The sequence below is a fragment of the Rhinolophus sinicus genome, linkage group LG13 (assembly GCF_036562045.2).
Source record: "Rhinolophus sinicus isolate RSC01 linkage group LG13, ASM3656204v1, whole genome shotgun sequence".
In the NCBI taxonomy this organism is placed as follows: Eukaryota; Metazoa; Chordata; class Mammalia; order Chiroptera; family Rhinolophidae; genus Rhinolophus; species Rhinolophus sinicus.
Genome location: NC_133762.1, coordinates 1,136,772 through 1,159,110, shown reverse-complemented (window position 1 = coordinate 1,159,110; position 22,339 = coordinate 1,136,772).

Genomic DNA, 22,339 nt, shown 5'->3' with positions numbered 1-22,339 from the left:
GTCTGGGTTTTAATGGCTTCACGTTGAGTCACACAGTGAGTCCTCCATAAAGACGTGGCCTGTTTGTGCCTATGTTTCAATTCTCTCTTTATAGATTGGAGAAATAGTCATAGAGTGTTCAGAAGGCACTGTATTAAATATAATAGGGGTTATAAAGGAGCAATAAGTGTCGACTCCTTCCATCAAGGAACTTAAACATACACAGCTAAGAAGACAACCAAGCAAGCAGAAATGTGTCGGGGAAAGGCACTGCGAGAATGACCTCAAGTTGAGTCCCTGAGTGAGCAGCAGGGCAATGAGGCATGGCCAGCTGACGGAAGGTCAGGTGGTCTGCGTGGCTTGGCTCCTCCGTGCTGCGTAAACAAGGGGTTTCTAGTCTACACATGTCTGTCCCCCACAGAGCTGTGGGGGGTTCACCTGCTCCTTCAGGACGGGGGCTACTGCTCACGGCATTACTCACTGGTTTGGGTCACGTGGCCACATCTGGCTGACAGCACATTCTCGTGAGTTTGGTTCTTCAGTCTCTCTATATTGGGCTAATTCAGAGCCAGGGAGTCTAACATTACACAGGAAGTACAGGGTTTGGGATCACAAGGTCCTCAGACTCTAAAATGATGCCACTTTAGAGCAAAAACCAGTTATTTCTGTATTTTCCTTAAATTTACCTTTTTGGGACTTTACTCCTTGCCAAAGTCCCTTGAAATCTGACCCGAAGCTCAACATATATATTTTATTAAAAGGAAAGTCTATCATCAAAGTATTTCTTCTTTTTTTTAAAGATTTTTTATTAGGGAAGGAGAACAGGACTTTATTGGGGAACAGTGTGTACTTCCAGGACATTTTCCAAGTCGTTGTCTTTTCAGTCTTAGTTGTGGAGGGTGTCGTTCAGCTTCAAGTTGTTGTCCTTTTAGTTTTAGTTGTGGAGGGTGCAGCTCAGCTCCAGGTCCAGTTGCCGTTGCTAGTTGCAGGGGGCGCAGCCCACCATCCCTTGTGGGAGTCGAACTGGCAACCTTATGGTTGAGAGGATGCGCTCCAACCAACTGAGCCATCCAGGAGGCAGCTCAGCTCAAGGTGCGGTGTTCAATCTTAGTTGCAGTGGGTGGAGCCCACCATCCCTTGCGGGAGTCAAACCGGCAACCTTGCAGTTGAGAGCCCACTGGCCCATGTGGGAATGGAACCGGCAGCCTTCAGAGTTAGGAGCACAGAGCTCCAACAGCCTGAGCTACCGGGCTGGCCCCCCAAAGCTCAACATTTTAAGTAATAATCTACGTGTAGGAAGGAGACAAGAGAGCCGGATCCAGGAGCGCACCCCCAATGAGGGCACCACGCTGTGAGTCCTCCTGCCCAGCCCCTCCAAGTGACCCTCTTGCTCATGTGCCTAGTGGCAGAGAAAAGGTTCCGGAACCTGAGCGTGCCGTCCAGGTCTTTGCCCAAGGACCTCCTCTCTATGTGGCTGACACGGTGTGCTTTTCTGGAGAATTTCTTTGTCTTTACTTGTGCTCAGGGATCCTTTGTAACCCAGGGAGCTTTGGCGACAGGTATCCTGTGGCTGGAGGGGTACTGACCTCTGACAAGGGATGGGTGAGTCAACTCTTCATTAGAGTTTTTAGGGAGATTTCTTTTTTAAAGACTTTTACTAAAATATAGCTAACATAAACATAAATATTACATTAGTTTCATGTGTATATCATAGTTATGCAATATTTATAGACCTAAAGAAGTGATCGCCATGGTATGTCTGGCACCACCTGACCCCTATCACAATATTACGGACTATGCTCCCCAAGCTGTACATTACATCCTTAGGGAGCTTTCTTATCTGTGCTCATGAAAAGCGTGGTCCCTGGTGACGGTATGTCCCACAGGCACTCATCTCACAGGGGTGCTGACCTCCTGATGAGGGCCATCGCTACAACCAAGCTGTTCACACCCTGAAGTCCTTGATGTAGCAAAGCCACATGCATCTAAAATGGACCTCAGGGCTCAGCTCCTCCAGCAGAGAGCATCCAGAAAATTCCAGAAAATATCTACAACGCCAAGTTGTGCAGGTGGAGAAGCCCCCACCTGAGTGTCAGGCTGCATGCAGTTGAAGAACATTCTAGAAGGTGCAGACCGCACAGGACCTGCTGAGAGCGTCTGCAGAAACAGCCAATGAGAGCAACATGCCTGGTCCCAGGAGAGGGGCCATTCCCCAGAGACACTCAGCCAACAGCTTTTGTGGTGGTTTCTACTCTTTTTAATGAGAAAAATAGAAATCAGTGTCAAAACCCCACTGTAAAACATTAATGACTTTTCTTAAACTAGAGAAAATGGGAGGTAGATTTCATTTCTTGGATGGCTCCACCACGCTCTGTGACTCCAGTGCCCTACGGGTGGGGTTGGCTGCGTGGGCCCCACTGATTTCTGCCACAGACCGCCTGCTGCCCTGAAGGTTTCCCGAGGCCTTGTCTTTGGTCACACCAGGTAAAAAGCAATTAAGAAGAAATGCTGCCTAAACAGGGATATTTTTAAACCATAAGAGATTCTTCAGAGTTTGAAAAGCAAAGCTTGTCAAAGAAAAGAACATTTCCCCCCAGTATTTGGACTTGGTTTGGTAAACATTCGTTATGCCCTCCCCACATCACATGGGAGGGGAGAGCACACAGCGCCAGTGACAAGCATTCTTTGCCCCTAGGTTCCTCTTCTCCAGCGAAGGATGCCCGCCTGAAGGGCCCAAGTACAGATGCAGAACAGGGTGCCTCGTTCTTCTGCCGCCAGCAGACAAAGCTCTCACTAGTACAAGTCTCCACAATATGACACAACCCAGACGTGCGGCATCTTTGTGTGAAAAAAATCATCTTTTCAGGAGCATTCCCTAAGCGTCAGAGCTGTGAGAGTGACACAATGGCTGCTGTATGAGTACATGGCAATGGTGCCGGGTCATTTATGCCTCTCACACCTGGAGCAAATGTAACCGTCAAAGCTGCAGCTCAGACGTGTCTCACCAAGTCCAAAGGAGACTTGGGAGTAAGCGTCCTTTGGGAGTAAGCATCCTTTGAGGGACAAACCCTGACGTCTTAATGCTCGTATTGTAAACACTCCCCGATAGCTGGGTGTCTCGTCCCACCCATTTTAACTTATTGTGTGGTTTCCTTCATTGTTTATTCTTCTCACATTCTGGACGCTGGCTGTTGGAAGCTTCCATTGTAAGAAAATTCAATTTCTTCAGATACAGGAGGGATTAGAAAGGGATATGAATGGCACTGGCTTTCTGGGTTTCAAGTGACAACACAGAGGTTTAATCTAAGACGGCTAATTGAGGAAACAAGTCCACAGCTCCAGCCATCTGATGTCAGCCCTGCACCAACAAGTCTGCATTCCAGGCTCTTCGCAACACTGGACACGTCCCTCCACCCTTTCTCTTCAAACCCCCTCAACTCCTCTCATGGATCACTCTCTGGAAGATTATCACACTTTGTCAACAGGTTGTCACTGTTGATGACAAGAGGAAGCCACACCAGCCCCTTTGCCAGCATCTGTACAGGAGCCTGGCTCTCCGTGGAGGAGGAGAGCAGCGGAGGTCACCTGCCCTGGGGCGGGGCTCTGTTCCACTGGAAAGTCTTCCTGTAAGGGGGTGGGAGGGTTTCCAAGACCCTGATCTGTAGCTGGAAGAAGAAATCCCCAGGCCCCAGGCGTCCAGAATGTGAGAAGAATAAACAATGAAGGAAACCACACAGTAAGTTAAAATGGGTGGCCATACATGAGAACAGCCAGCAATAAAGATCTTAAACAAGAAGGTGATTGAGAGGAAGAAAGCTGCTTGCCTCGTGGCAATTCTTGCAGAAAGTCAAACTGAATCTCCCAAGTTGCCCAAAGATGAGAGCTCCTTCCCTGCAAATCCCTAGCCCTGGGCCTCCTGAGGGTCTGGAAGCATCGTCTGGATTTCTGTCTCTACTTAAAACAATTTTGTAATTCTTCAGGAGATGGAGTATTCTCTACAGAAATTGCCTTACAAGTTTCTCATAAATCAAATCTTTCAAGCAACCCTGAAAATCCACAGGGGAGCCCAAACTCCGTGTTGAGTGGATGTTTGTCTGAATGTCCTGAGATGGTAAATGTCTGGAGGGTAAGCTGACTAGGTGTTGTCTCGTCTGGATTATACAATATTGATGTATTTTTCTTCTGAAAAATGTGATCTTTAGATACATATGTGCATTTTTAAATCCATTGTTCTACAACTGGCAAATTCTACAATACAGTAAATACAGCAGAATGTGAACGTGTTTAGGGAGGAAAAGCATGAGGTGTCATTTGTGTCATTACCCAGGATGGCTAACAGCCATGGAAACCCTTCCCTTTCAATATCCTTTATTTGTGTTCACAAAGAAGCCTTCCAGCTCACAGGTACTCTCACTATTTAAAGGCTCCCCAAGAAAATGCCGGTTGTCCCTGAAGCCTACAATTACAGTTTTCAGCTTCGAAGGCATATTGTAGTTTAAGTATCAATATTTCTCCCCTTCCCTGTTGAGTAGGCAGCGACCTCCTCAGAACAAGCAAGAAAGTAGGCACCAGCGAGGAAATACCGCGCCAGGACGCAGCTGAGTAACGGCCACAGGTGGGGGTGGGGGCAGCGCTCTCCCCCGTCACCGCCACGTGCTCTGAGGGCGCCACCACGTGTGTGGTGAAATGATCAATGTGTAACTGGGTTGGCGTCTCATTAACACTCTGCTGAGTCCCAGGGGTACTACCTGACACACGGGAGCCCAGAGCAAGGTGCTGGAAGCCCATACGCACGGTGTTTGGAGGTGAACTCACCCCTCTGCAGAAATAGGGTCACTGAATATGAACCCCCGAAGAGAGGAGGGGGTGGGGACCCTGGGTTTTCACATTCAGGGGCACAAATCTTTTAAACTAAGCTGCCTAGGAAAAGGGGGCCCCGCCTGATGGGGCCAGTGTGGGTTGCGTCCTGGGCTGGTAGTGACAGGGATCATGTGACTATGGGCCAGTGCTGTCACCTGTGACCAGAAGTGCCAGGAAAGAACTTGATTTCTAACCGTCAAGATCACTAGCTCTCTCCTTGCCCCGGTGTGGAGGTGATGAGCAGCGGGACAGGAAGGGGAGTGAGTGGCAATTAAGCCTTCAGTCCTGGCCAGCGGGCACTCAGCCACCCCGAACGGCAGGGGCTGCCCTGGCGACTGCGTCATCTCCAGAAACAGACCAGCCCCAGCTCCACTATGGTTTAATCAGTTCTTATAAAATGGCTGTTAGTATCCAGGGACAATGGGTTTTGATCGTGATAGCATCTGCAGGATTTCTCCCTTTCTTGTTGAGTGGCCTTGTAACCTGTGTGCTACAGACCAGACCACTCCTCCCATGCCCACCCCTTACCCAGCTGCATCGCGTCTTTGCCATGTCGTCCTGCAGCTTGGCCCCCACTCCAGGAGGGTGCATGGTGTTCTTCCTTACTTCTGGAGAACCACAGGTAAGTACAGTGTACCTCGGTTTGAACATAATCTGTTCTGGAAGACCGTTTGAGTTCTGAAACGTTCAAAAACCGAGGCATGGTTTCCCCATAGAAAGTAATGCAAAATGGATTAATCCGTTCCAGACCTTTAAAATCAACCCCTAAAACTGCAAATTGAGCATGAAGTTTATTATCTAATTATACCATAGATCCATAAAATTTACGGCATTCGTAAACTGAAATGTTCATCAACGGAGACGTTCGAAAACCAAGGTACCACTGTATATGTAATGCCCCCTGTGGGAAAATGCCAATTTCCTTAATAAACTAACACTAGCGAACGTGAATTTAGGTATTTTTATGTATTAAGTGTGGAGTTAAGTACTTTGTATGTATTATATTTGTTTAATTTCCTTCTATGAATTTGGGACTGTTATTTCCCCTCAATGGAGGAACAGAGCAGTTAGGGAAGTTGTCCGGGAACACTCAGCTAGCTGGTGACTGAGCTGGGACTCTGCTGTCACCCATAAGGCCACACTGGCCAGAACACACCCACACGATCTTCTGGGTGGGTGAGATGTGTGGGCCCCAGCACTGTCCCCAGGAGCTGCTTCTAACGGTATCCTCCTCAGTATCACATCCCAAGCATTTTAGATCTAAACGGTGCTGCCCATTTTTGAAAGACATTTGTAAAGATTACAAATAGATAGGAGAAAACAGGAGTGCAGCATAGGAAATCTACAGTCTAGAGCAAGGGTTACAGCCCATCTTCTGAGATACAGGTTTGGTTCAGAGCACTCAGAGGAAAACACAGGAAGACCAGTTGCCAGGCTTGGGGTCTTCTCAGGGGCGGCACTGTGTTTTAATAGCTACAGACCAGAAAACTTTATCCAGACACCAGGACTCCAACAAGTCCAGGCAAGAAAGTCATTTTCTTCTTCCTCATATCTATATTCCACCTAAAAGGAGAATGTTTTCTTTGTAGTGGTTGCCATTTACTAAGGGTTACTACGTGTCAGGCACTAAATATTTCATAAATATTATCTCACTAATATTTGCAACAGTCTTGAGAAATTGATATCGTCATCCCATTTTTCCTAAGAAGCAACAGAAATAGTAGTTAATCAACTGTTTGGGCTCCAAGATACAGAACGTGATGGAACGGGAGAAAGAGGGAGGTTGTGGGAAAATGTAGGGGGAAAAGAAGTCACCTGAAAGGTACCTGAGATGCCTGCAAATAAGAACTTGGTAGAGGATGGAACTAACTGGTTATGATTTCTGGACATTTGGTCTATTCTAAATCACAGATCAAATATGCATGTTAAGTGCATTATGGAAATACATGCATTATTTTCTACATTAAATGAATTACTGGCTTCCATTTGTGATCAAGATGGAGTCCCTTTGGACTGGACTGAACTTCCTACCGGAAACAATGAAACCCGACGAAATACACAAAGCGACAGCTTTCAGACGTTGGACACCAGGCAGCAGCAGAGCACAGCGATCCTGAAAGAGAAGCAACATAAGAGCCGAGCGTGGTCACCTAGCGACCGCAGTGCAAATTCATAAGCTTCAGTGCAGAGGGGGGTGGGGGTAACCAGGCCACGCCCAGTGGTGTCCCTTCACTGAGAAGATGGACTTGGGAGTGTGAAATGGCCAGGGCAGCCAGAGTTCTCAGGCCAGAGGAAGAGAGGAGAGACCAGAGGGAGAGCGATCTCTGAAGACCCCAAGCAGGTCTCCCTGGCGTCTCCAGCAAACGTACAGCCACGTGCTGCACAATGGCGTTTAGGACGTCCACGGAGCGCACATATGCCAGGGGTGCATAAGCTTACCATGGAGCTGAAAATTTCCATCACCTGCTGACGTCACTGCCATCGCAACAGGACAGCACATTGTTGTAAAAACCAGCAGGGCTGTGTCTGAGGCGGCAAACGCGTCCCCCTGGGTGGGAATGAGGCCGACAGCGGGGAGCTCCTGGAGGGGTTCCGGAAATGACTAAGGAGGAGGGGCCGGGGCGGGGCGGGAGCGCGCAGGTGAGGAGGAGACCAGGAGAAAGGAAACTGCAGGACAGGAGAAACAAGAACCCCAAGAAAATGCACAGTGAAGGGGTTAGCAGATGCTCTGCAGACCTCAACAAGCTCCTTAAAAAGTCTGAAAACATGACCCAACACCAAAAGGTTTTCATCACTAGAGAGAACTGTTCATGGCGTATTATCTGCTTATAAGCAAATCTATGATGAAGAAACAGACAAACCAAGCAAACCACCGTGGAGCGAAGCCTCCTCAGAACGAGCCTCAGGCTGGTCCTTCGGGAGGCGTTCCAGAAGGCACTGCTGTCAGGGGGATAGCGGCTCCATGCACGTCACTGCCCCGATGCCTTCCTGTGGGACAGATGTGGACCTGGAGACAGTGACGCTGGTGACCCTGCTGATGTATGTGTTTGTACCTTAGTTTTTAACAGAAAAGAGTTTAAAAGGTAAAAAATAAAAATAAAATAAAATAGACAGAAGCTTATAAAATAAGGATATAAAGAAAATATTTTTTACAGCTGTATAATGTTTGTGTTTTAAGCTATGTGTTAGTACAAAAGAGTTGAAAATTTAGAAAAGAATTAAAGTTTCTAAGTATAAAAGTTACAAAGCTAAGGTTAATTTATTATTGCAGAAAGAAAATAGTTTTGTAAATTGAGTGTCAAGTCTCCAGTTGTGCACAGTCGTTCCCAGGCCATCACACCCGCTCACACCCACTCACACCCACTCACACCCGCTCACATCCACTCACGCTGAGCATCTCTCAGGCCTGTAGGCTCCACTCATGCTCAACGCCCTGTACAGGTGGACCGGTTTTTATCTTTTATACCATTACCATATTTTTACAGTACCTTGAAATGGGAATAACACAAAAATAAACAAAACCCTCAATCCAAAAGAAGGAAGAAAAGGAAAACTAAGGGAACAAAGAAGAGACAGAATAGAAACCACACAGCAAAACAGTACACTGAACCCAGCCATCTCTATGATCACATTAAATGTAATGGTCTAAACACCCCAATAAAAGAGGTTTGTAGACGGTATAAAAAAGCAAGACCTAACTGTATGCTGCCTACGTCTGTGTGTGTGTATGCGGCAGACCCTTGAACAGCACAGGTTTGAATTGCGCAGGTCCACTCACATGCCGATTTTTCTAATAAACACTGTAAACGTATTTTTCCCTTCCTTATGATCTTAATAAGTAACATGATCTTTAGTTTACTTTAGTGTGAGAATAAAGGATATAGTACATATAACACAAAATACATGTTAATGGGATATCGATGTTACCCGTAAGTGTAAGTCTTCTGGTCAATAGAGAAGATCCATTTGAAGGCACTGACTCACACGATTGTGGAGGCTGGCAGGGCATGGCAGCAGACGAGATCGAAGAAGACTTGATGTTGCAGTCTCAAGTCTGAAGGCTGTCTGGAGGAGGAATTCCGTCTTGCTCAGGGAAAGTCAGTCTTTTTCTCTCAAGGCCTTCAACTGATTAAACGAGGCCCACCCACACCACGGAGGGTAATCTGCTTTATTCAAAGTCTGCTGATTTCCATGGTAGTGTCCTCTACAAAATGCCTTCCCAACGACATGTAGATATGTAGAGGGGTGTCTGAATAAACAACAGGGCATCGTGGCCCAGCCAAATTTATACATAAAATTAACCATCATATGGGGGATGGGAGATGAGGGTAAGGGGGATCAAATATATGGTGATGGAAGGAGAACTGACTCTGGGTGGTGAACACACAATGGGATTTATAGATGATGTAATACAGAATTGTACACTTGAAGTCTATGTAATTTTACTAACAATTGTCACCCCAACAAATTTTAAAAAAATAAAAATTAACCATCATACTGAGTGTGGAATCACACAGGAGCAGGAACCTTCAGAGGTCGTGTTGGGAAAGCCACCATGCATTTACTCACGTGGTTCACAGCCAGGAATTCCAACAGGTTCTCACAGTGAAAACCCAGGAAACTCACAATTCTCTAGCAGATAGAGGAAAAGTGGTGTTTGGGGTGTATAGCCAGGGGGTTGCTTTTCTTAACAAGGGCCTACACCCTGGGGAAAAATTCACCAGAGCCTTACCTGAGCTGGGAGGAAACCCCCAGCCCTCCCGTATCACACAAGGGGGTGGAGGGAGCTGAGAGTGACTGAGGTGTCGCGGTGCTGCTGGGTGTGTGTGTGTGTGTGTGTGTGTGTGTGTGTGTGTGTGTGTGTCTGCACTACTGTGTGTACAGCACTATTTGGGATTCCAGAGATCACAGCTGATAGAGACCATTCTGATCTTCCTATGAGTTTCCACCATCGAACTCGTACATTTAGAACAAGCCTGAGATTCAGACCCACCGCAGAGCCCTGGCTGTCCCTTTGGTGTGACCTGCGATGCTCTTGTGGGCCCTGAGCTGCCTCTGAACAGGTGGCAGGGGCCCCTGTCACCTCTGCCTTTCATCTCATCCCACCCCACACCCCACCGGGGGATCCTTTAAAATCCTGTCAAAAAAGGACGTTATTACTGGCATTGGAAAGGAAAATGCCAGCTGCTTTTGCCTCCAGGAAGCACTAATTGGCCAGCAGCCACCCGGTCTCAGGTGACCGTGGAACGTGTGCAAGCTGGCTGCTCCCACACTGGGTCGATCAGGCGGCAACACCTGCACTTCGGAGCTGAAGTATTTTTAGGCTCCGGAATCCCCCTGGCCCTTATCTTGCTTTGGATGTCTTTATTACACATTTCCTGCAACAGCTTCCTGGCGGGTTTCTGACTTCCAGCCAATGCATCTCGCACAAAACAGCCAAACTCCTCTCCTTCAGACAGCTCAGATCACACCATTTCCCTACCCCAGACTCGTCAGCGTGATCCCTGTGCTGCATGTACAGTCTGGTCCCGAGGGCTTTTCACGGAGGGAGCCGAGCCCACCTTGCGGCCCTGTCAGCTCTCCTCCCGCAGCCCCTCGCACCTAGCCACGGGGCCCTCGGCTCAGGGTCCCTGTTTACTACTGTCACCTCCGGGGGCTCTCACACTCACCATGGGAGCTGTAAAGACAGAAACAATAAAACGCACCCTCACCAATACAGTAAGAATGTCCGGTGTGGGGAAGGGCATGGGGAGCATTGTAAGAGCTGCCCTGGGTTCCACTGGTGGCCAGGCGGGAGGGCGGCTGCCCGCTACCTGAAACCCATTCCAGCGCAGGTGGGAAGCCCGGGGGGCTGGGATCCAGAGCACGGGTGGGTCCGCGCTAGGTGAGTGTGGCTTCCAGCCACAGCCTTCAGCACAGCCTGGGCACACCTTGTCACCATAATGGGCTTTTGCCACCTCACCTGTGAGGACGTAAGTCCTTCCGGTCACTCTGACCACACAGGTGGGCCCCACACAGGTGGGGCTGACATGCGGCACACCACCCGTTTCCCCGCCATCCCCAGTCTAGGCAGAAAAAGGCATCAGGAGAGCATGTGCTGGCAGCCAGCCTGCTCCACCCACCCTGTTGCAGGGTCCCCACCACCTGAGGTCAGTGCTGACTGGAGCCGTCCTACAGGTGAGAAGGCGGGTGCTTCCAGATGTTAGTGACCCCAGGAGACACATGGCCAGGACTCCAATGCGTGTTCAGCTCCCTGGAGCACCGCACTGTGTGGGGCTCCGTGAAGGTTTGTTGAGTGAATAAATGTTGTCTGGGTCCCAATCTACACCAGGTAAGTGACTGTGCACAACTCTCTTCTAGCACCAATTGTGTGCATCCTTTTTAAAGCTAAGAAACCATTTTCACTTATTTCTGAGCCTCACCTATTGCTTTGTCAGGAATAAACTAAATTAAGGTCATTGTGCTACCTCCACCAAACACTTAGCTTTAATTCCTTTCAAGTTTTGGTTTGAGGTTGATACTATGGTTTCGCCCTAAATAATTGTCTATCCATTTCTGACAAGGTGCATTAAGTACGGCCTCCGAATTTGAATGCATAAAACAATCTCTAGGGGAGTCTTGTTAAAATGTAGATTCTGACTCAGCCTGAAATTCACCATTTTCCCCAAGCCCCCGGGGAAGCCAACAGGCTGGACTGAGGAACACACTTCTAGAAGCAAGAGATTAAACTCTACCTAGAGTTCGGCTGTATTTATAGAAATAAAGTGTAAGTTACCTGCACTCCCGAGTGAGGAAGGCTATCTCTCTCTAGACAGAGGACTGTTATGGGTGGCATTTTGTCCCCGAGAATATGCTGGGGTCCTAACCCTCGGAATGGGACCCTGTTTGGCAATAGTTGGCTGCTGGCTTCCCTGATGGCGTTCATGCAGGAAACTCCCTTATGCAGCTATGCCCCCAGCCTTGGGCACAGCGACAGACCCAGGAGGTGCCCAATGACAGTAAATGGATGAGGGGACTGAGCAGATGAATAGCTACTGCTCCCAAAGACAAAGCAAGATGCTCGGGCTTTATCCTTTCAAAGACTTTCCTGCTCTGCAGCTCTGCTGTGCGATGTTGGTGGCCTGGACCCCGTGCACTTTCACAGAACCAGGCTTCCTGATGGCCACGGAGGGGCACCAGCCCTCCAGGTTTCAAAGTCCCCCCCACCCACCCAAGACGCCTATTTTTAAACGAGACCAGGAGTATCAGCTGGGCGTCTGCCCTCGGCTGGCTCGTGTCTGTGCTTTCCTTTCTTAGGAACTGTGATTACCAGGTAGAAAAATAAAGAACCTTGCGGTTGCTTGCCGCTGAGAGGCCAAGGTGCTGAGTCACTAGCTGTGTCAAGACCAAACAATTCCTCCGTCTGATTTTTGTCCCCAGAAGGAACCTCGGGACATGGAGGCCTGGATTTTCAAGTGTGTCAGTTCATTCCAGACTCCCCACTCCTCCCATGTATTCATTTCCATACTTTTCTTGTTTTAAAAATGATCGGAAGAATGCCCATCCTAGACGTCTGGGTCTTCCAGCACCAGAGAGCATGTTTTCACATTGACTGAAGCCCACACTTTATTCAGATTTCCTTCGTTTTTACCTTTTGTTCTTTTTCTGTTCCAGGGTCCTATCCAGGATCCCACAAGGCACTGGGTCATCCTGTGGCTGTGACAGATTCTCCGACCTTCCTTGTTTCTGACGACAGTTTTGTAGAACATCCCTCAGTTGGGTTTGGCTGATGTTTTTCTCATGGTTACACTGAGTTTGTGGGTTCTTAGGGGGAAGACCACAGAGGTAAAGTGCCTTCTCATCACATCACCTGAAGGGCACACACCGTCAACATGTCTTGTCACTGATGGTGTTGGCTGTCACTGTCTGGCTGAGGTCATGTCGGTCAGTTTCCCCCACTGTGGAATGTCTCGTTTGTCCCGTGTCACATGGCACTCTTTGGAAGGAAGTCACGTTAGCCCACACTTCGGCTTTCTGAGGGCAGAACCGCTACCTAAATTAATTGGAATTACTGTGCATGGACATTGTCTATTTTCTCCTACTTAGCTGTGTGTTCCAGTCACTGGTGTATACCAGTATGTGGACTCATGAATATTTATCTTAGGCTCTAGATTATAATCCAGTACAGTGTCATGTATCTTGTTGCTCAAGTTCCTCCAGCTTTGTCCATGGGGAGCGCTCAGCTGGCTCCTGTGTCCCTTTGACAAACCCATCATGTGGTTTGTTCAGCATGACGAGGTGTTCCAGCCGCATCTGGCACATTTCCTGCCAGCCCGAGGAGGCCTGACTCCTTTAATTGGAAAACGATAAGAGAATCCGGTATCTGGGCGCCAGGTGCATTTGCTGCTCTTGGGGTGAAGAATTTTTTTTTTTTTGGGGGGGGGTAAAGAATTTGCAGGAATGTAGTTCCACTCAAAATATTAAGACAGTTCTCCCAAATATTTGTTCTCAATAAACTCCAAATGTAAGAAATGGATTTATCACAACTCTTTTAGAACTAATTTAGGTTTTCCAGCATTATTACTTCTTCAATAAGATAATTTGTCTCTTGTTTTGCAAACTAATACTATTACTCACTTCCTGTACGCACACACGTGAAATTCCAAGGTGCAGTTGAAGTCTGACCTTTGCTTCTACAAGGTTCAGTCTTTTCTCTTCTCATTATTTATCACCCCACCCCAAACAGATTCAGTGTGTCCGTTCTCATCACAAGTGTCCTCATCACAACGACGGTTTTGGTTTCCCTTAGTTGGGCTGATTCTAGTCCTGCCCAAACTTTCTTGTCCAGCAATTGCACACCCAGGGTGTAAGATGCCTCGTGATTTTCCACATGGGTGAGGTGACAGTTTCTGACTGTTTCCTGTCCTTCCTGGAGAATCAGAACAGTTGGCTGACCTCTCTGGGAGCAGTGGCAGCACATGAAGCAGTGTCTTCACTAAATGGTCTACAGTATATCCGAGGTCCACTTCCGGAATCTTAGCTCAAAGCTCAGATCTTCTGAAAATAGCTGACGCGTCCTTTTTCTTTTTCTAGATGTGTTATTTTGCTCTTGCTCACATTATCTTTCATCTGCCACTTTCCCGCGGGCTTGCTAGACTAAATGGCTTCCAAGACTTTGTTTAATCACAGGCTACACCTCAAGTGATATAATGTGGGCAGTATCAGAAATAGACTGGCTAAAGATGAGACTTAGCCCTTTCCAAATTGGAGAATCACTTTCTATTTGCACACTTAGCTATGGGTGAGGGTTGAGAGCCATGAGAACACAGGTATAGCCAGACGATGGTGCAAAATACTGGAAGTACGAGCAGTTCTTCTGAATGGACTTCTGGTTGCATCTCTGTTGGGGACAGGTTATTATATTATAATCAGCATGCATGCAGTCATGGTTGGGAGGAAGTTGCAGAAAGGAAAGATGCCCGTTTCACCAGTTTATTGGTATTTGTAAGCAACACGGGAGGAGGTTCCCAGGGATGTGTCGTCCTTCCCCTGTAATGTAAGTCAGCAGATGAATTCAGCAAATACTATTTGGGCATCTACTCTGTGCCACATCCCTGCTGGGTTGGGGCAGAATACTGAGATGAAGGAGCAGAGCTGGTCCCTGATGTCTGTCCCTTGGAGCCGAGGGCCAACTCGAGAATCTCCATCTCGCGTGAGGCATCAGCTCCGAGCAAGCCAAGGGGAGCTGAGTTTATCCAGCCCAGCTACATCGGAAGTGAGTGAACGCCAAATTTCCTATTTGCAGCCTTGAACACGACTGCCATTCCATTAGAAGTATTTATTTCTCATTTATTTAGTATTTTGTTGTTGTTGTTGTAAATGTCAGTTCCCACTTGCCCCTCTTTCACATTGAAATATATCCACGTATACTCATAACTACACGTTCACACATGCCATCTCTGTTGGACATCAGCCTGCTGAGATGGTATTTTAAATTCTTAAATTTCATGCCAGACATGATAGCCTTGAAGGGAAGCAAGTGATTACCGTGGCATTCAAAGACAGAACTCCGAATGCCACAAACAGAATGTCACCACTTGCAGAAAGCAATTTGGGCAGGGCCCGTTCTTGTTTGGGACTTAGGAGTGTGCAATACAACTACATTTATAATTGTTAAATTAAACCTGGTACATCCCAGGCATTAAGAAAAAACACTCTAATTCGCAGTCCCTCTAGATTAGATTCTAACAGAATGGAGACGAGTCCTGGATCTGCTTTGCGTGTTAGCCTGGGGGCCACCACTCGGCTCCCCCTCTCTGCAAAGAGAGCTCAGACAGGACTGGCCCAAGTTCAATCAGTGCATCACCACGTGTCAAGCTGGGGGCCGGGAACACATTCGGCCACAACAGAAAAGCACGCAGACACGCTCTGGCTCCAGCCACTGGGCAGGACGCTAGGGTGTTAGGGACAACTGCGGAAGGGCCCAGCCCTGCTCTGTTGGCACCAGAGGTAGCACGTCCCATGCGACATTTGGAACACACTTATATGAAAACCTTATTGCTGTTTAGCCTAAGTTTCCATTTCACTGGGCATCCTGTGTTTCTCTGGCAACCCTTGTGAGAGGACACCTCCCAGCTCACCGCTGATGAAGATCAAGGGACAAGAGAGACAAGTGCATGTGCTCCATCACCCTGCGACAAGGGGCCTCCAAGACTGACTGCGGCAAGAGGCAGGAACGGTCCAAAGAGTAGGGGCCTGCAGGAAATGGAGACAGCGGACAGTCACCTTTCTCTGAAAGGCGCAGCAGCTTCAGAAGAGGGGGCCGCAGCAGGGTCCGGCCTCCTTTGATTCCAACTCTAGGTGATGGAAAGGGGACGTGAAGCGCCTTGGGCTCCCCCTAGAGGCCAGACGGGGAACAGTCCTCGTAATGGGCAAGGCACCTCTGACTACCGCTTCACCTCCAACTGGGAGAGCCAGGCTTATGCGTCACCCCCCGCCCTACAGAACAATCAGCGAAGGTCTTCAAAGACGAGAAATGAGGACACTTAGCACCGAGGGGCCGGGGGACAGCGCTTGTTTACAGCTGCACCCATGCTGACTGGCCCTTCTTTGTTCCCATGGTCAGTATGTGTGCCACGCGCCTGATTACATAGTTGGAAATCACAGCTGGTTAGAGGTGCCAGCTGTAGAAAGGTGACTGGGGACAGGCACGTGGCAAAGCTGGGGTGGAAGGCAGTGGCCATGACATTCAGTCCTCGACCCCCTTCCTCACGGGAGCTATGCTTCCACCGAAGGGAAACTTGTTCCACGGTGTTGTAACCATCACATTTGTAACCTGGGGGTTCCTGAGGCCAAGAGGGTCTTGTCCTGTCTAGGGCCCAGACTACAGTAGACACTCGGCAGCTGAATCAACGCATGGGTGGGAGGCTGTGTGTGTAGGTAATGTCTTGACAAAGGACTAGCTAATGTATTTTAATTTGCAGGAAAGCCTGCTGTCCCACATCTCCCCATCCACTGAATCAACAGCATTCATTGCTTCCGAGAGAGCGGGTACCACCACCAACCATAACAGAAAGCCATTGTTTAATTTTCAGTTCCAACCACGCTCCAGAGTCTGTAATGTTGGAACCATGGCTTTCTCAGGTCTCGAGCCAAATCTTGACATCTGAGAGCTTCCAAGAGCCTCCCCACGAGCCACAGTGTGTGACAGAGGAGGGTCCTGCTTGACAGGAAGGGGTGGGTGAGAAGTCACATGATGAGAGAAGGAAGAGCAGGCATGATCATACCAGGGGTGGGGACCTGAGAACGCAGGCTGTCCAGGCTCCCTGGGTTCGGCAGGACACACATCCAGGCACAGCAGCTCCGATGGGGGAGGGGAGGGGCAGGGTCTAGGGACCTGTGGGGGGCAGGTCCCTATGCAGCACAAACACTTTATATCCACTTGGAGACATGCTGTGTCTCCTGAGCCCCTTAGGGCATCTCAAAGGGGCTCTCCTGAACTCAGAGGGTATAGGGGAACACCTGACAGCCCACGCAGCACGGCACAGCAGACAGGGCTCCACCCAGGAGCTCACTAGCGCTGAGTTTAAATGGTGGCTGTATTTGTCTCCTAGGGTCACCATACAAGTCACCACAACCTTGGTGACTTAGAACAACAGAAAATGCTCTCATAGTTCAAGAGCCCAAGAGTCCAAAAGCAAGGTGTCAGCAGAGTGGGTTCCTTCTGGAGGCTCTAAGGGAAACCCCCCACGCCTCTCTCCTCTTGCTGACAATCCTTGGTGTCCTCTGACTTGTAGATGCATCGTTCGTCTCTTTCTAATCCTTGTCTTCACGTGGCCGGCTCCTCTGTGTGACTCTCAACTGTCCTCTCTGTTCTCTTACAAAGAATGGTCATGGGATTTAGGATCTACTCCAAATCCTGGGTGACTTCATCTCAAGAGCCTACGAAGACCTTATCCCAAATAAGGTTACATGCTGAAGCTCTAGAAGGATGTGAATTGGAAGGGACATAATTCAGTCTACTACAGTGGGATTAAAGTTTATTACCAGTCGCTGGGAATGAGAGAGGCTCATTGCTAGGGAAGACAGCTAGTATAACAAAATGAATGGAAAAAGCAAAATGTGCTTTGATTGTACTGGAAATATTCTTGCAAACGTGTTTTATATCGTTCACTTTGTAGCCATTATTGTACTCTTAATTTTAAGTGCATTTATTTATAGGCATTCTATCATTTGTAGTCCTTTAGCCTGATGACATCACTCTAGAGGGATCAGAGATCTTGCAAAGATAAAATGTATGTTAATAAAAAATTCTAAGAGTAAAATTCATGTGAACAAAATGTATTAGGTTCAAATGGGAATTTGCCCTTCATTCAATGTCTCTTGTTAAAAGCAGTGGGGTTAGAATGGATTGAAAACCACAGAACCCTACATGACATTCTCATGGTACCTTGCTCAGCTCTTCTCCCCATTTTCCCTTGCAGACTGTGTACCCCTGTGTTTTCAGAGTCGCGGCGTGTGGTGGAGCCACCCACAGATCCCATGAGACTGTCGCTGAGGGAGATCTTGCAGCTGTAAGTCAGGGCCTTGCCGTGGAAAGGTGCTGAAGCATTTCCCCCAGGAGGCCCTGCCAGAGACCCACAGCTGGGCAGGCAGAGGTCCGAGTGGCCCTGACTCCCCCCGGCCATGGTTTATTTGGGGGAGGAGAAGACTGAGGCCGACCTGTCTCTCTGTCTTTGGCATTGTTAGAACTTGGCTTCTGGGTCCCAATGTGTTAGTCTGAATCAAATGCTTACATTTTAAATTACTGTTTTAAATTGGTGATGATGACATGATCCCACAGCTGATACTCATGACAACTTCCCCCCAGCTTTCCTATTACTACAGGCCTCTAAAACAGAGACAGACAGAGACCAACGAGGAAGGTAAAACATTAGGGTGGGAGGCGGGGCCTGAACTAAGGTAAGTCAGAAGGTGGAGATGCTGAATGAGGGCGAGATAATAGAAACATTCGAGAAAGCTGACTATACAGGCCTGTTTTATGTGAACTGAGGCCCAAGAATAAACCCCAGGACCTCATAATTCCTCACACTTGACATGGAAACTAAATTGTAATATAAATCATTGGCTTTGTCCAAGGCAAACACCTCCAATGCTCGTATATACATTTATGCATGTGTGCAAGGTGAGCATATCAATATAAATATGCGTGTAAATCAAGACAGAATGTTTTCTAAAAGTAATGTATAAAACATGGTTAACAAAATGGTACCAGGCCTTCTTAAATTATGGATAACTTTTGAAATGAACACCTCAATATTACTGTTTTTATTATGCATTTATACAGCAACTCTATGCTGAAAAATTCATATATGAATGGAATGGATGAAAAATACATGACTCACACTTTCCTTTCAAAGTTAAGAGGCTATGGGAAATCAGACTCTAGACTTAAAAAGGCATCTAGAAATCTTACTGTCTAGACACCTTTGTTTTTGAGACAATGAATCTGAGGTCCCCTAGAAAGTAGTTAGATAATGTGTACCCCATATTAACACCTGTGTTACCTCTGCCAGAGACACTGGGGTTTCTTTAGTTCAACCAAATTCATGTCTTAAATTCCAATTCAATTATTACCCAACATGGCTCTTAAGAGTCAATTTCATTCATTTTTACCATAAATTCATAAATAAAAATAAATTAAAAAGCCTTAATATGGGGGCATTGCCCAGAATGCCCCCATATTAAGGCTTTCTATATTCCACTAGAAGAACTAATGGAATTGCCACATTAATAAAAGTCAAATAAGGAAATCCTTTTATTTTTAATATGCTGTGGTCACGTGGAGAGCTGGCTCTTGGGCCTCACTCCGGACGCCGTGCTGCCCCAGGTGGGTGCCAGACAGGGCCTCTGAGGACCCCAGTGGGGAGCCCGAGTTGGGAACCGCAGGTCTAGGGAGAGTCCTTTTCCCCCTGGGTCTCCTGACGCACCGTGATTAGTTTCAGTGCAAAATTAAAGTTAATAAGGTGGGCAGAACTGGGGGTATGAACTATCTGTGTTAAGATATGTTACCAGGATAGGCATTTACCTAATTCACATGCATTAAACACACCAGACCACTAAATACACACACACCCCCGAACACCCACAGCAATTCCAAGTTCCCATCAGTGGTACACTCCCAAGATCACAAGCTCTTCTCTAGCCTTTGACCCTGCTTTTTCGACCCCAAGTAAATCTTAATTCTGTTGGTTCTACCCTCAGAGCACCTTTCCCCACATTTCCTATTTAGAAAAGGGCAGTGCTATCATTTTAGGAATTTAAACCAGAAACCTCAGAAACCTGTGCTGGGTGGGTACCTGATACTGGGGGTTCATCCAGTGGCTGGGAGGACAAGTCCCCCCGTGTCCTCAGGGTGGGGCCAGGTCGTCACTGAGTCAGGAGCCTCCAGAATATTGGATTTTGCTGGTCACATGGACCAGTGCCATGTGGATGGCCTTATCTTCCAATCTAGCAGATGACATGCTCTCTCCAGGAGATAAATTTGACCGTGTTCTTTCCACTGAACACTCACCAGTTTTTGTCATCGACAGAAAGCATACGGTTTAACACAACATGCCTAACTGTAGCCCTAACGTCACTGTTCCTTTCACATCTCTACGCCATCCCACGTTCTGCACCAGCTCCAGCAACACCCCCCTCATGCAACCGGGGCAATTCCTACACGTCCTTCAACCCACAGGCTTCCGTGATCTCGCCTTTGCAGCCTCCCTTTGCACCCTTAGTTTAGGCTTTCTCTCCTCATATTGTTAGTCCCGCCTGGACAGAAAGTCATTCCATTGTGGTTGTCATTCATTCTGCTATTTTCAGGTTTTCAAAAAATTCTTCATTTTTAAAAATTTATTTTCATTCATTTTAAATTATAGTTGACATACAACATTATATTAGTTTCAGGTGTACAGAGTAGCAATCAGACATTTATATACATTATGAAGTGATCACCACAGTAAGTCTAGTGATTATTTGTTACCATACATAGTTCTTATGGTATTGACTATATGCCCTGTGCTGAGTTTGTACTTCTTAACCCCCTTCCCCTTCTGACCCCTCCCATCTAGCAATCATCAGTTTGTTCTCTGTACCTATGAATTTGTTTCTGTTTTGCTGTGTCTGTTAGCAGTATCCTTTTTAATATGTCTCCTCGGGCAAGGGAAGCAAAAGAAAAATCAACAAATGGGACTTCATCAAACTAAAAAGCTTTCACATAGCAAAGGAAACCATCGACAAATGAAAAGGCAGCTTACTGAGTGGGAGAAGATATTCACAGATGATACATCTGATAAGGGATTAATATCCAAAATGAACTCATACAACTCAACATCAAAAAACGAACAATCCAATTAAAAAATGGGTGGAGGACCTCAGAAGACATTTTTCCAAAATGACACACAGATGGCCAACACGCATATTCTCAGCTGTCTTTTACAGAAGAGAGTATATTAAGAAGACCTTACTGCCACCATATAAACTTGAAGTCTCTCTCAATAAATGTTTGTGGTTTAGCAACTGTTGCTCTTGAGATAGAAAGTGATTCTCTTCCATCTGCCCTTCTGCCCTCTCCCCATGTCAAGTGTCACCTCACGCTAATGAATTTTGTCACACTAGGTTTCTATATCATGTATCTTTCTCTCATTTATTTATTTTCATCCATCTTCCCTCTGTTTCTTATCTGTATTCTATTTATATATCTATCATCTATCAATCATCTCTCAGCTATCCATCTCAAATTCCTTTTCGGACCCATCTGAAAGAAATGCAGAGCTCATGACCACATGAAAAGATACCCTGAGAGAGGACGTACTTCCATCCCTACCCCATTCCTACCCATTATAAGCAGTCATTTTCATGTTTCTGATGTATCTTAGCAATAATCGTTTTGCAAATCCTTTTGCACAATAACAAGCCACCAGGCTTTCTAAAAACTTTGCATACCCTTGTCACCGCTTTCAGTGCTGTAGTTGTTATTGTTGATTTCTTTCTTGACATTAACTTTGGGCAAGGGGATCGCCACATCCTAAACGTGCTGAACTATTATACTTCCTCTGTTACGGGGGCAATTTTAAAAAGAAACAGATTATCATGGATGATGCAAAGATATACCTGAGAAAAAGAGTTGTGTGTGCGTACACACACCCCTGTCAGTGCACTAAGTTGTGAAAAAGAATGAAAATCGGCCTCATAGAAACAGATCAGTGGGTTGAATACATTTTCACTTTACAGCAGTTTCCATGAAGGTGCAGACTTGGCACAGTGGGAAATCAGGTTTCTGCTGCATTAATTCTGAATTATACATAATCTTCTGCAAAAACAGAGAGAAATGAAACCTTGAAGGCTGGAGATACAGTGAGGAAACATTTCCTCCTGAGCACTGGGACCGGACATATGCAGAATATTAACAGAAACCCTGGTCGTCACCGCAGACTCCACCGACAGGAGGAGTGAGTCCTGCACAGGCGGCATGGAAGGACTGGGCTCTTTCTCCAGAGTTCCTGGAATATTTGTTTGAGGTGCTAATTAGAGCAGTGACAGGTAATTCACATGGTGTTACCAGGCAACCCAGGAAGAGGGGAGGTCCTTCAACTGGGCCTGGGAGCTGCAGACCCAGAAGCAACTCAGCTAAGATGCATGGAGCACAACATACGAGGTGTGCGGCACCATTCTATTAAATCTAATCAGAGCCTGGCCTCCAAATGTCTGTGTGCAATTCCTGTAAAAGGAGGAAGGAGGAGAGAGCAAGCAGCCCATGCATGTCTCCACAAGCATCTAACTGTGTCCTAGGCACTGGGGGCAAAACAAAAACAAAGCACAACAACAGCAAATAGGAAAAGCCCTGTGTCACGAAGCCTCCATCTAATGCAAGCAAACAAAAAACACTCTACAATGGTGCGTTCTGCCAAAAGGGTACACGGAAGGTCCTTTTCTGAACACACTCAAACTGCACCTACATACACATCTGCACTTT